Source organism: Fusarium mangiferae (assembly GCF_900044065.1).
Source record: "Fusarium mangiferae strain MRC7560 genome assembly, contig: FMAN_scaffold003, whole genome shotgun sequence".
NCBI classification, from domain to species: Eukaryota; Fungi; Ascomycota; class Sordariomycetes; order Hypocreales; family Nectriaceae; genus Fusarium; species Fusarium mangiferae.
The window spans coordinates 54583-66714 of NW_024573923.1; positions in this window are offsets into that span (position 1 = coordinate 54583).

Consider the following 12132-nt stretch of genomic DNA (forward strand, 5'->3'; position numbering starts at 1 on the left):
AGGAGCGTTCTTGGGATCCTTGTCCAGTTCATTCCGGCGTGACTGATCGTGACTCACGGCTGGAAGTTCTCCGGAGCTTCTCATCCGTCACATGCCGATCATGAGTCCATAGTATTGAGTATCTCCGTCTCTGACCCATCAGAAGTCTACCGACACTATGTCGATCGTACAACTGAGCCCTTTTGCTTGTATTGCCATGTGTTACTTGAACTGACAACTCCCTGGGTACTGTTGCCGGTCTTTCGATGAACATTTCTCTCATGTGACATGACAACGTTACTGCGTTCTAGAATTAGTCAGTTAGTATTGGTGTTTCTCAGTCATTGTTACACGGTAGTCATTCACGAGCCTCTTGATTGTTATCCTCAACCACTGTCGTGCACTCCCGAGATATGTACAGCGGCGTGGCAAGATCATGTTACTTCCTCAGCAATGATATCACCTTCAAGCGGGGTTAAGTCGGTCTCCCTCGCCTCTCGGTAGTAGTCCGTAGGATGTGTCGCTCCTCTCCAGAAAGAACAGGTGATATCCTTTGAAATCAGCGTCAGCTTCCCCTTCAGCAAATCATCATATCATCCCAAAAGCCGTGAAACTCGACCGGTCAAAAACTATAGGGGGCTGCTGCCGTGCATATGCTGTGCCACCCAAAGTTATATACGTTCCTGACGCTCCTTTTCGAAAGCGCTGATGAAGTGTTCTTATGCAGATTGGGTTACCTGAGACACAAAAGCCGTTTCTAGCCCTCGTGTCGGTGCAACCCACGCCATGCTTACAGATACTGGAACGCTACACCGGGATTCTTCGAGATGGATGCTTCTTCCCAGTTTGTCGGCCGAATCAGGGAAAAGATATGCTAAGGTCCTTTGTACTGTAGGGGTAGCAATGAGCCGATACTGCCGAAATCTGGGGAACATAAACGAACTGCACAGCTGAACACCAACATATCAAAATCAGGATTTGGGGACACCAAATGCACATTCCGACAGGAAGGTAGACTAAGCAGAACCCTTATCTTTCTACGTAGAGATAACACAAAGAAAACACGAGAAATGGCATTCCACGGAAAGTTTCATCAGCCGCCACCAAAACTCTCGACCAGTCGACGCCCCAGCATCACCTCACGATAAGCTATTAGAGTGGCACAACAGTCGCCATTGAACTGATACTCGCAACGGCCTCTGTGAGGAGTCAGGATGGCCCGGGCCGTTGTCAGTGGGTGTGATGAGGGCAGATCTAGAACTTGGTAAGATATTACCTACTGTGCAGTTTCAACACCTACTAGCGCCTCACTTCTTGACCGAGCGTCAGTCCGACTGTGCATTGAGCGCTCGGATGGGGAAGTTACGGAGTCTGGGGCATCCGGGGAAGAGCAGACTTGTCATATGTTCTGGCACATGACACGAGCCATCGTTACAGCACAGAAAGTCGTTTAGGTATGTGAGATCTCAATATTCAATATTGTTACTGATGGTGGTGGTTACCCTATTGTCTACTGTGCACACCTTCGTGACAGTACTACCCTACAGCAGCGCGCAGAGCTCAAAGCGATAGATAAGCTCCGCAGCTGAGGGCAACACCTCCGAGGAGGGGAACCCTTTACGACAGACCAAGTCAGGTCAGCACGACCAGTCATTTGACAAACGGTAGATGCACGATGTTGCAAGACAATGCGGGACACGCCTGTCTCGGGGGGCGGTTCCTCCCTGCATGTGTGAGCATGTACAGAAGTGCAGTGTACGGTAGTGTGTACTGTAGGCCACTCTGTACCTACAGTAAGAAAATGCAATGCGGGCGACTCATGAGGACGCAGAACAGAGATGCATGGCTGAGGCGGTGAAGAGGTTACAGTAGCAGTGAACAGTTTCCAAGCAAGTGAGGCGGCCGTTTACTTTGGAATAGCGCAGACTACTACCGTTATGTTATTGGTGTGTGGCGGAGAAGCGAGCTCAGATTTCGTGTGGTGGCTTTTTGGCACGATGTGATGCTGTATGCCACCACTTCAAACTTTGGACCTTCAACTCCGCGTCCACTCGTTGGATATTGAGGGGAAGGATGCGCGGGGTGAGAGGGCGAGAGCGAGGCGCCTGTGCCAACAGAAATAAAGTGGAATTCTCATCTCATCTCTGCTCCATAGTGCCAGTGCGTGAAATATCTCAACATTCATTCTTTACGAATAGCAACAATTACGTAGCAGTCCTTGAGCGAAAAGGGATAAGGATGAGGGATATTGCTACTCAACAGGAGTCCACTTCTCGTGTGTTAAGCCGTTTTGAACCTCATGAAGGGAGATGAGAGGGCTCTTCCATAGCGGAGACATGTATGTCATGGCGGTTAGTTTAGTTATTTGGCTCTGACTCTGGCTCTGACTCTGACTCTGACTCCTATTCATCCCATGCCATTGATGTGATAGTAAAGCTGCGGCTCATTCACAGGGGGCGGAAAGTGGATTCTACTCTATGTATGGATATGGATATGTCTCCATCGCATCGTAGCGAGATAAATGGAACGTCGAGAGAGGCTCTTTGTACGATCCTCCGGCACCAACCAGGCTCCCTTGCCTACTGCTAGCCTCGCTAGCTAATGGTTCCAGCCTCTAGGATCAGTCAGCCTTTTCCGCTTGCTCGTTGCTTCTCCTCGTCGATTGTTAAAACAAATGCTTGGCGTTAAAATTGCTTGGAAGCAGAGACCGTGCACACCCCGTCCAACAACTCCACTTGATCCGACTATTTGAACGATTTGCATACTAGACCTCGATGGTGGTGATCACAGCATCTGTGCAGAATACGTCATAAAGCAGTCACCTTTTTGCAAAACGACAATAGAGTCTGAGTTTTCCTCTTACCCCGTGGGAGCGCGGAGGGGAGGACCAGGTCTGGGGAAGCCAGGAAAAGAATGAGGCGAGGCGAACATAAAATCTGTTGAGTTGGTGTCGGGGGAAATACCAGGAATAAAACACCAAAGTCGGGAACCAAGTCCCTGTGCCTGGACAAGAAGAGAGGTAAACTATCCATAACTGAACAAGTTTTGCTGATCAGAGGGCCGAGCCTCAAGTGGTGGGCAACCATCTCGAGACCTGGTGGTTGCCTTGGGAGGGTTTGAAGCTGTTCGAATTCAGCAAACGTATCCATCGGGGGGCGGCGCTCAAAAGTGCCACGGCGCCTCTGTGGAAAATACTGTGGATTCTCAATGTGACATGGCCCCGTTATGAAGGAGCTTTCAACGACTCGTGCGAAATACAAGCCTACACACGCCAGTCTTTCAAGGCATCTTTGAAACCCGGCACCTCGATACAAAGACAGCGCGATTCACCGGCCTTATCTGACCGACTGCACAAGGGGGACGCGACAAGGGTCGATCAGCGGGGATATTAAACCAGTCGAAAGCAGTCTCGAGACACCAACAGGGCAGTGGTATTTTTGCCAAACTCGTGGTGTTGGTGTTTTGGTCCCAGTTTCTGCTGGTGATGCCCCTGCCTGGTTGGCAGCCAGACAGCCAGGATCTCATCCAAGGTGGTGTGGAGGAGGAGGGGGCCGTTGCTTAGCGAGCCATGATAACGGGCCAGGGGGGGTTGCAGGGAGGGGGAAGCGGAGAGGGGGAGCAGTGTTGAGTGCAGTCAGTTCAGTTACAGCTCTTGATGTAGGAAGCTCTGTATGGAAGTGTTCAATTCTGACAGAGCTCGAATGGTGACCAATTGAGTAGTTACCGACTTCTAAATCAGTGATATTATGCTTGATAAAGATCCTGGATTACTCTTGGCAGCTGAGTTGGTCTAGAATGAACCACCTATGGCCTATGAATAGCTTCCCCGCACCATGAGTCGATGTTTGTTTGGTCTTGAGTATCAAGAAACTGTCATACTCAGATCATGTCGCATCACGATGAAGAAATACCAAGCAAAAGCAATTTACCAGGGGGAGCAAACTTTCCCATATCATCATATCAGGTTCCGAAACGTCCGATAAATCACGTCTTGGAAATGCCATCACGTGGATATCGGGTTCTTGATGTCGGCCGAGAGAGAGGGAGGGAGAGCAACGGCACATCATGTGTAAAGTAACATGACCACACAGTAGTCTTTCTTGTTCCATCCAAATGTGGTTACAACGCAAAGTCATCGATAGTGCGTTAGCAGAAACATACCATGGCTTGCTGTAAAGAGGGGGTTCGCGCGGGGTTGGAGAAACGATGCTCTTTCTGTCGAGACGCACAGAGAGAGAGCTCTAAGATTAGTGTAAAGTAGGGTGACGTGCAGCTCCTGGTTAGGTCTCTGGATGATGACACCCGAATGAGTCCCAAGAATGAACCATCACCAATTCAATATTGGTGAAACGAAAGGCACGGCAGGCATCTCTCGTTGCTACCTAGCATCTCGCTCAATGGTACTCCATAAGCTGGGCTCAATCGGCATCACCCCACTCCGACAGGTAGCGCCTCCGGGGCGGAAGATCCGGTAAAGCTTAAGGGCACATCGCCGCATTCTAGCTAAAACCCGCTCCTCCTCCAATTGCTTCACTAATTATACGGTGACAGTGTCCGTTTTCTGTGCGACTCCGCAAATCGTACCGATAAGACGAGACGAACGGCGTCTGGGGATATGTACCGATATTGGGCTTGAATGGGTGAAGAATGAGTTGCAGATCACAGAGGGAAACACGAAAACGTTCCCCGCATTCGTGTTGGACCAATTCCACGTCGTCAAAATCTCCCCAGATGCTCGGCAGATAACGAGACGGGGAAGCAAATGATAAGAGGGCAGCCATGATATGCGTTATGACTCTCAGAAACGAGGTGACTTGCATCAAGAGCATACGCAATACCACGCAATTAGCATGCCTCGCAGCGTCATCATCGTTAGACCTGCCCTCTCTCATCATCATCTCCCCCTTCTCCTCGAACATGCTGTGTTGTAATGTAATGTAGCTGATGCGTCTCATTTCACTTCTCATCTCATCCTTCTGATTGCGGATGTGGCTGCGTTCATGGCGTATCTTTTGAGGCGACCGTCATTCTCCCATGGTAACGTCGGTGAGCAGCGGAGACAAAGTAAACTCAATTTGGACAGGACAGACCCTTTTTCTCCTCCTACGGGGTATTTCTCTATTCTACGTAGGTGGAATGTATGAAGGGTCCTTTTTTGCCCGTTCTCTGCCTTGTTTTTATCGCCACATAAAGGGTCTCCCCTTATTCCCAGCCGTGAGGGTGAGGGCGTACACACGGAAACACTGCAACGAAGATCACTGTAATGTACGGGAATGGTTTTGGGCACATATGTATATCCACTCACACAGCTCTCTTTTTGGTGGCATTATCATGCCGGACGATCAGGGTAGCAGACATCATTTTGAGGCTGGACCCCTTTGAAGATCCCCTCGAGTGTGTTGAAGAATGGGCAAAAGATGAGCGGATGTGACCCACGAGGCTTGGCTATCATGCAAAACACCAAGAGGACGGCCTCGGCATGGCATGATGAGATGAAGAGAAGAGGAAGGTTTTTTCTTGGTATACCCTCAATCAGATCATTGATGTTGTGCTTTCTTGGCTCGTGGGTCCTGTTAACACCATGAACTCAGACCAAGAGAACCCTTGACCCCACCTAACCGCCGGTGGATGGAGGAGATTGATGTTCTGATACCCAAGGGGCTGGAGATAGTTGCATATCGAGTCTAGTTCTTATAAACGAGACAATTAATAGCAGTATAGGCAGTGGCGCTCGGATATCTGCTTCCTGGAGACAGCGGCAGGCGTCTAGATTCATGGAGTGAAACGCAACGCAACACAACCTGGGTGGCGAACAAGCGTTGAAGATTTTTATTATACTGAGACGGTAATTGATCTTCGATTCACGGAGACCCTGGAGATCAAAGGGCAATTGTTGGCTGGATTGAAGACGCCTCTGGAAGCCATCATGGTCAGAGGCGCCCAGACCAAAGTGTTACTGGAGTGTCTTGCTATCATGCCATTAATGGCATTAACTGCAAATCATAGCCTCGAAGACCGTGCGCGTCTAGCGTGGGTCACTGAATACGATGCGATTGATATTGAGCTTCAGAGCTCGATGGGGTCCAAAAGGCGAGACCTTGGGGCAGGGTGCGAGAATAAGTTAGTCAGCTGCTGTGGAAGACTCATGGTGAGAATGCGCTAATATTTCTGTCATATTCGACCTTCACCCTGGCCTCATCGACTCCAACTCCAAACTCCATTCAATCTCGGTCTGCAGCTTCAGTCCCACCAAAGTTGAATGTCGCCCTGGTCAATGCTCATCCCTGCCCTCTCATTCCCTGTCCAAGCTCCCACGGATGGCATGGCGCCCACTCTTGCATGCTTAGCGAAACTCCCTGCGAACCGCTGCTGCAAAAAAGCCAATCAAGCCACAGAGATCCTCGCCGTTTCGCTCACACACATCGAGATGCAGTGTGCGCACGCTGACACCCACCCCTGCTACTGGCTGTGGCGTGCGAGGAGCGAAGGAAACGCAGGAGATGCATTCATTGCATTCGCGGGGCGGCGCCAGGCCAATTGATAGTGAGTGCGAGTGCTGATAAGGACTGCTGTTAGATATGTTTGGCTATCTGTGCTTTTATCGGTGTGATAGTCTGATAGTCATCACGGTGTTGGAGGTTGTGTCAATGTCATTACAGCGGTTGGATGGCATCAGAAGAGAAGAGCAGAGCGACATCGGAGCTTATGTTACGTGATGAATAGAGGCTCTGGCGTGAGTTACACAAGATATTGTGATGGCTTTTCCGGTTTCATTATCGTCGCCATCACCCTTGATGATCTGGCTGCGCATCTTGTCGCTCTCCCGCGCATTATCATACGACAAGGGTAAGGTAAAAAGCAGATCAGTCATATCACAATAGAAAGCAACAACAAATATGGCTTATTGCATATTCATATTCGGTCGGCATCTGTCCAAAATAGACGCTCTGGGAAACGTAGCCCCGTCTCAAGGATCATCATCACATCTCGTAAAACAGAAACGGTCGTCCTGCAGTTTCTGCAAAACCGTACGTTACGGGCGATGCGCTGAGTGCGACATTACATTTGCCGTAGAGTTGGTGTGCATTGAGAATGGATCCCCGGTGAACAGGCAGAAACACAATTATAAAGGTTGAGTGAGGCAATAAGTTGGGGGATGCGACAGGACAGAAAGGGAAGAAGCTATTTACTTGTTGGTGGTAGTATGTGACTAATGGGTGGCGATGAAAACTCTTGGTGTTGTTGCGCTTTTGTTGCCTGACCCTTTACTTTCACTTGTTGGGGGGGAATGGGTTGCAGAGCATAACTATCAGTGGCGATACGACCGTCAGCTTTCGTTTAAACTGCAACAGTAACAGTAACCGCCTTGAGTTCAAATGGTGGGCATCGCATCATTACAGGGGACTTTATGGTTGGTTGGGGATCAGGGTCCTTTGTATGTAAAGTGACTGATGAGGATAGCATCGATGAGCGGTTGCACACAATTCACATGTGAAGATGCAAGCCACAGTGAGATCGCTAACGCTCGCGTACCCAACAACCTACCCAGAACTGTTAAGACGAACCACAAAACACCAAGATTTTAGCTTCTGGGGCGTTTCCCATTGTTGGGTCTAGTATCCTCTCGATATGACCCTAGCGCTGTCACTCACAGCTCCCTCACCCTCACTCACCCTGCAGTCATTCCATTAACAGTCAGAATAAGACAAGCCTCTTTGGGGAAATAGACGGTTTGCCTTACTTGCCGTTAGATTCGGCAGCATTTGAGGCATTTGAGGATATTTATCAGAATTAATAAAAGATGTGAGTGGAATGTCTCCACCTACCGACCGGTCTGTTAGTCAGTATGGGCGGGAACGGTTTGGACTGGACTCGGGATGTGAAATTGAAGCTGATAACGGGGAGCAATTGGAGGCTTTTGGATACAACCCTGGAGGTGTTGAAAATTTTCTGGACCAATACAGAAATAGCATCCCAAGGAGAGGCTGAGAAGTGTGAGTGGGCGATCTGGTCTGTGCATCGTCGTTATCTGAACGCTAGACTCATTCTGTGCAGGTCTTATCCATGTCCTCGCTTCGCCCTTGGAGCCTCGATCTGGGATTGACTCTTTTTAATCTCGCTCAGTTCAGTTTTTCGTAACGGTAGGATAAACAAGCTCAACACTACTGTGCATAGTACGTGGGGGATCCGTGACATTTATTTTTTCCAGACTTGCATCCCGCCCAAAGCGCCAAACAAATATGTTTTACAGAACAGCTCCGTGGAGAAATAATACAGTAGGGAGAGAGAAAAACTGGTGCAGCCAATACCAGTGCGAGGCTGCCTTCCGCCCTCTATGTGTTCTGTCAAATCATGACAGGAAGCTTTGACATGCTAGTCCTATTGACTAAGCCGTGCACGTCGGATGTAGTCTCGTCTGGGGATGGTGCAACAGTAAGAAAGACAGCCGCCATCGTCTGGAAACTATTGAAGCGGGAAAGAAGCGGTCTTGACTCTTTGACTTCGAGTCTGCCTTCTTGTTCATGACTACCTGAATCATGCGATCTGTTGTCTGGGTGAAGAGACATGACCGTGTTCAGAGCTTCATCTTGGAGAGTGCCAGACGAGGAGGAAAAAAAAGAGAAGAGGCTCTAGCTTTTTATGGCTGAGACCCACATACGCGAACGAACAATCTGGAGGCTCTCCAAGTGTGTCAGCCACGAGCGTTGGGCTTTGCTTTTTTGCTTTGTCTTGGAGGTTTCCCGCCCTTTGACTTCGACTTCACACGTTCATTTGGGGGAATCAGTGGGCGACAAGCATCGTGAGACGTTTGGACCTGGGGTTTGTCCGTCGCCCACTGAAATAACAGCGGGTATGGGCACGGATGATACTGTATCACGGCATGGTTTATTGACATGGATCAGCATCTGGGCAAATGGCATGCTATGGAGCTTCAGGTCCTGTTTTGTAGATCTTAGTAATTGGCCCAGGACCAGTGTTGCAGTTGCACCGGAAAAGTCTGGGGGAAGCTCCCGGCTGAGACCATCTCGAGATTCTGTGTGTTGTGGTGTTGGTTGGGAGCATTAAATTTCTTGCAAGACAGAAAAAAGAGAAGGAAAAAGAAAAGAAAAAAAGCGTGTGTGGTGAGACAATGAAAGAATGAGCGCGTGGTTTCTGTGACGACATACGTCATTGACGACAAAGATGTCACGAGTTACCATGCACTGCGTTTGTTGACCTGGCGGACGGACGTTGTGCTCCCCCCCTATCAAATGAAGTGCTCGTAAGCGAATTAGCTTGGCTTCTTCTTTTTTCCCTTGCTCTCGATAGTTCAAATGCACGGAATTTCTAATGGTACTGCACCCGAAAGAAGCTTCGGATCAATGCCCTCGCTACCGTGCTACAGGGCCAGAGACCTCTGCCCCGTGCTCCGGTTCAACAAGGGGCTCTGCCTTGGAAATAACACACAGAATCCAAGTGACACAGGCTCAGACTCAAGGCTGCGGTGCAAGCCATGGAACTCACCCGTATGGCACACATACAATGCGAGCCTCATAATGTCGGTGAAGCTTTTTCCATTCTTTGAAGGATTGACCATGTCGTATTGAACCATCGAGATTGACGATTCTCTGTTAAACCCATCTACCGAGAGCTAACGCTCCTGCAATGGTAGTTGACACAGTTCGTGCCCTGATTCATTGCCCTGACCGGCGCGTCCGGATGACACGGAGCGGACGATACGGAGGACATGGGGGCAGGGAATAGGTATTTTGGATCGTGAGGCACGCACGCAAGCAATTGGGGAAAGGCGTGGGAAGCTGAAGCTCTAGGCTCACTGTGTGTCACCGACTGGCGACTCCACCTCTCAGTTGATAGCTTTGACACTTTTTCATGTCTGTCCGTATTATGTATTTTCCTGGTCCAAAGCTGTTTCTGTTCCCCACGTATCTCGCTTCGCTTCATTTCTCCAGACCGTGCTCATCATCATCATGCTGATATCATCTTTATCTAACTCTCACCATTAAAGCAGGCCTTTGGGGAGCAAGAAAACACAAGACCTTCATACAGGGTGCCAAAATAAACCCAGTAAAATATGTCTTAAACTTAGTGTAGATATTCTAAGTTTATGTAAAGTTACTTAAGTCTTTTTGTCATTCAGGATCATGGTCTTGAGTTTTCTTTCCTCCCCTAGGCAGGTCAGCTTGGGCACACTCCTTTCAGAGACATTTCTGGCTTCCCCACCTCGTCCCAAGAATGCTCAGTTCACTTGGCGTGCGCCACGGAGCCCTCCCATTCGATGATCTGACACGGCCTTGGGAGCAACTTTGGGGAGGGTGGTCTGTTTCTGTTTCTGTTTGACTTTCTGGGTTCACTTTTTCTGAATCCTCACCATGACGACCAACAATTGTCTCTGTGAATTTGTATAGACTTGACTTTCCCCATTCCCTCTTCCTCTTTTTCCTTCTTCCTTTTCTGTTTTCAGTTACTCAAGATTGTAAATCATTGGTGCCCCAAAAAAAGCCATCCGTTCATTCATTCACTCTACTACTACATTCATTCGTTCAATTTTCTTTACTACTGCTGCTTACAACTCTCTTTTTGACCGTTTTCTATTTTGCTTCAATTATTCAGCCATTCATAACACCACTCGCTACTCCATACGCTAAAAACCCTCCGGCGCATCCTCAAACCGAAGCTGGCCAAACCAAGAGACGGAGCCCCCCCATCTGCTTGCTGCTCTAACGTTAACTTGATACCCATGCCCCGGTAGCGGTAGCATTGGATCTCCGCCTCGACTGTCGCCATCCTAGCAGTTTCGTTTTTTTTATCTTTCGATTCGCGTTTTGATACGATACCTATCTGCGCTACCGGAACTGCCTTGCTCAGATCATATCCACTCTCTTCAATCAGGTTCAGTGCAAATCATTTCTCACCACAAACCTCATATCATTTCATTTTCCTTAACCAAACTGTCTGTCTGTCATATGCTTTCATCGGCTTCTGCGTCTCAATTGCCGATATTTCCCATCTCATCCCACGCCCAGGTTTCGCCTCTCACTCTCTCCTTTGTCCCTTCGCCGCCATCTGACGTTTTCCTGCAAAGCATCCTTACACATCCGGTAACCATCAGCATCCGGTAACATCATTCATCTACAAACGTACATACATAAGACAAAAAACCAACACACTGACTATCAAGTCGTCAATCTTTCTCTTCTTCCTTATTAGTCTTGCTTTATCTATTTTCTTATATTATTGCCCGTCAAGCCCGGTTGTAAATCTTCAGCAAATCGGCAGACGCCAATCTCCGCCATCCCAACTCAAAAAAACCACCACGAATTTACACAAAAATCCACAACACCAAGTCTTGATCTGGCTTGGTTGGGGGTCCCTGTTTTTTTGCCGCCGCCTCTGATAATCTTGGGGATCACTTCAATTCACGCATTTTGAGGGAATATCAAAAGCCTCGTCCTCTCGAATTGAACTGTAGCTTCATTTCATCAAACCATCCATCCATCCTCATCCTCCTCCTCTCTCCACTACTCCATACTCGAACTCGAGTTCTATCCACATCGATCCCACCCCCCAAAGAACGCACAGCACAGAATTGTGGCCGTCCCCGACTTGAGCTCCACCGCATGGAGAGAGTCTATCTACTGGATACTACACAGAATCAATAAGACAACGTGAAGGCAGTGCAATACAATACAACAGAAGGCACAAGAAGAGTACGGATAACATTACTGTAACAGAACAGATATCTCGTAAGTGCACAACAGACAGACAGTCAGAACATGATGCCACCCCTCCCTCTATCATAAACCCTACCATCCACTCCCTAACCCATCCTCCATCCCATCTGTGGCTCTGCCCATCCTAGCCATCCCAACCAAAAACTCGTTAGCCCACCCCTGGCCTGCAACTCAAATCCTGCCCACTGCTCATCCCTGCCCATTGACACCCACCACCATCCCAAAGAACCACCAGACGGCCCATGCCTACGCGGCTCTCAACCTTGTAGCTCGCTAGCCTCTAGTTCCATGCCGCTCAGGCCGGGCCCCGGTGCTGCCCTCACACCTCTCTCGACCGACAGGGCCAAGGCAGCGTAGAAAAGAGTTTTGTACCTTGGTTTTTTAATTGGGACCTGGGTGGGCTTGGCTTGTCCTTGGGGGT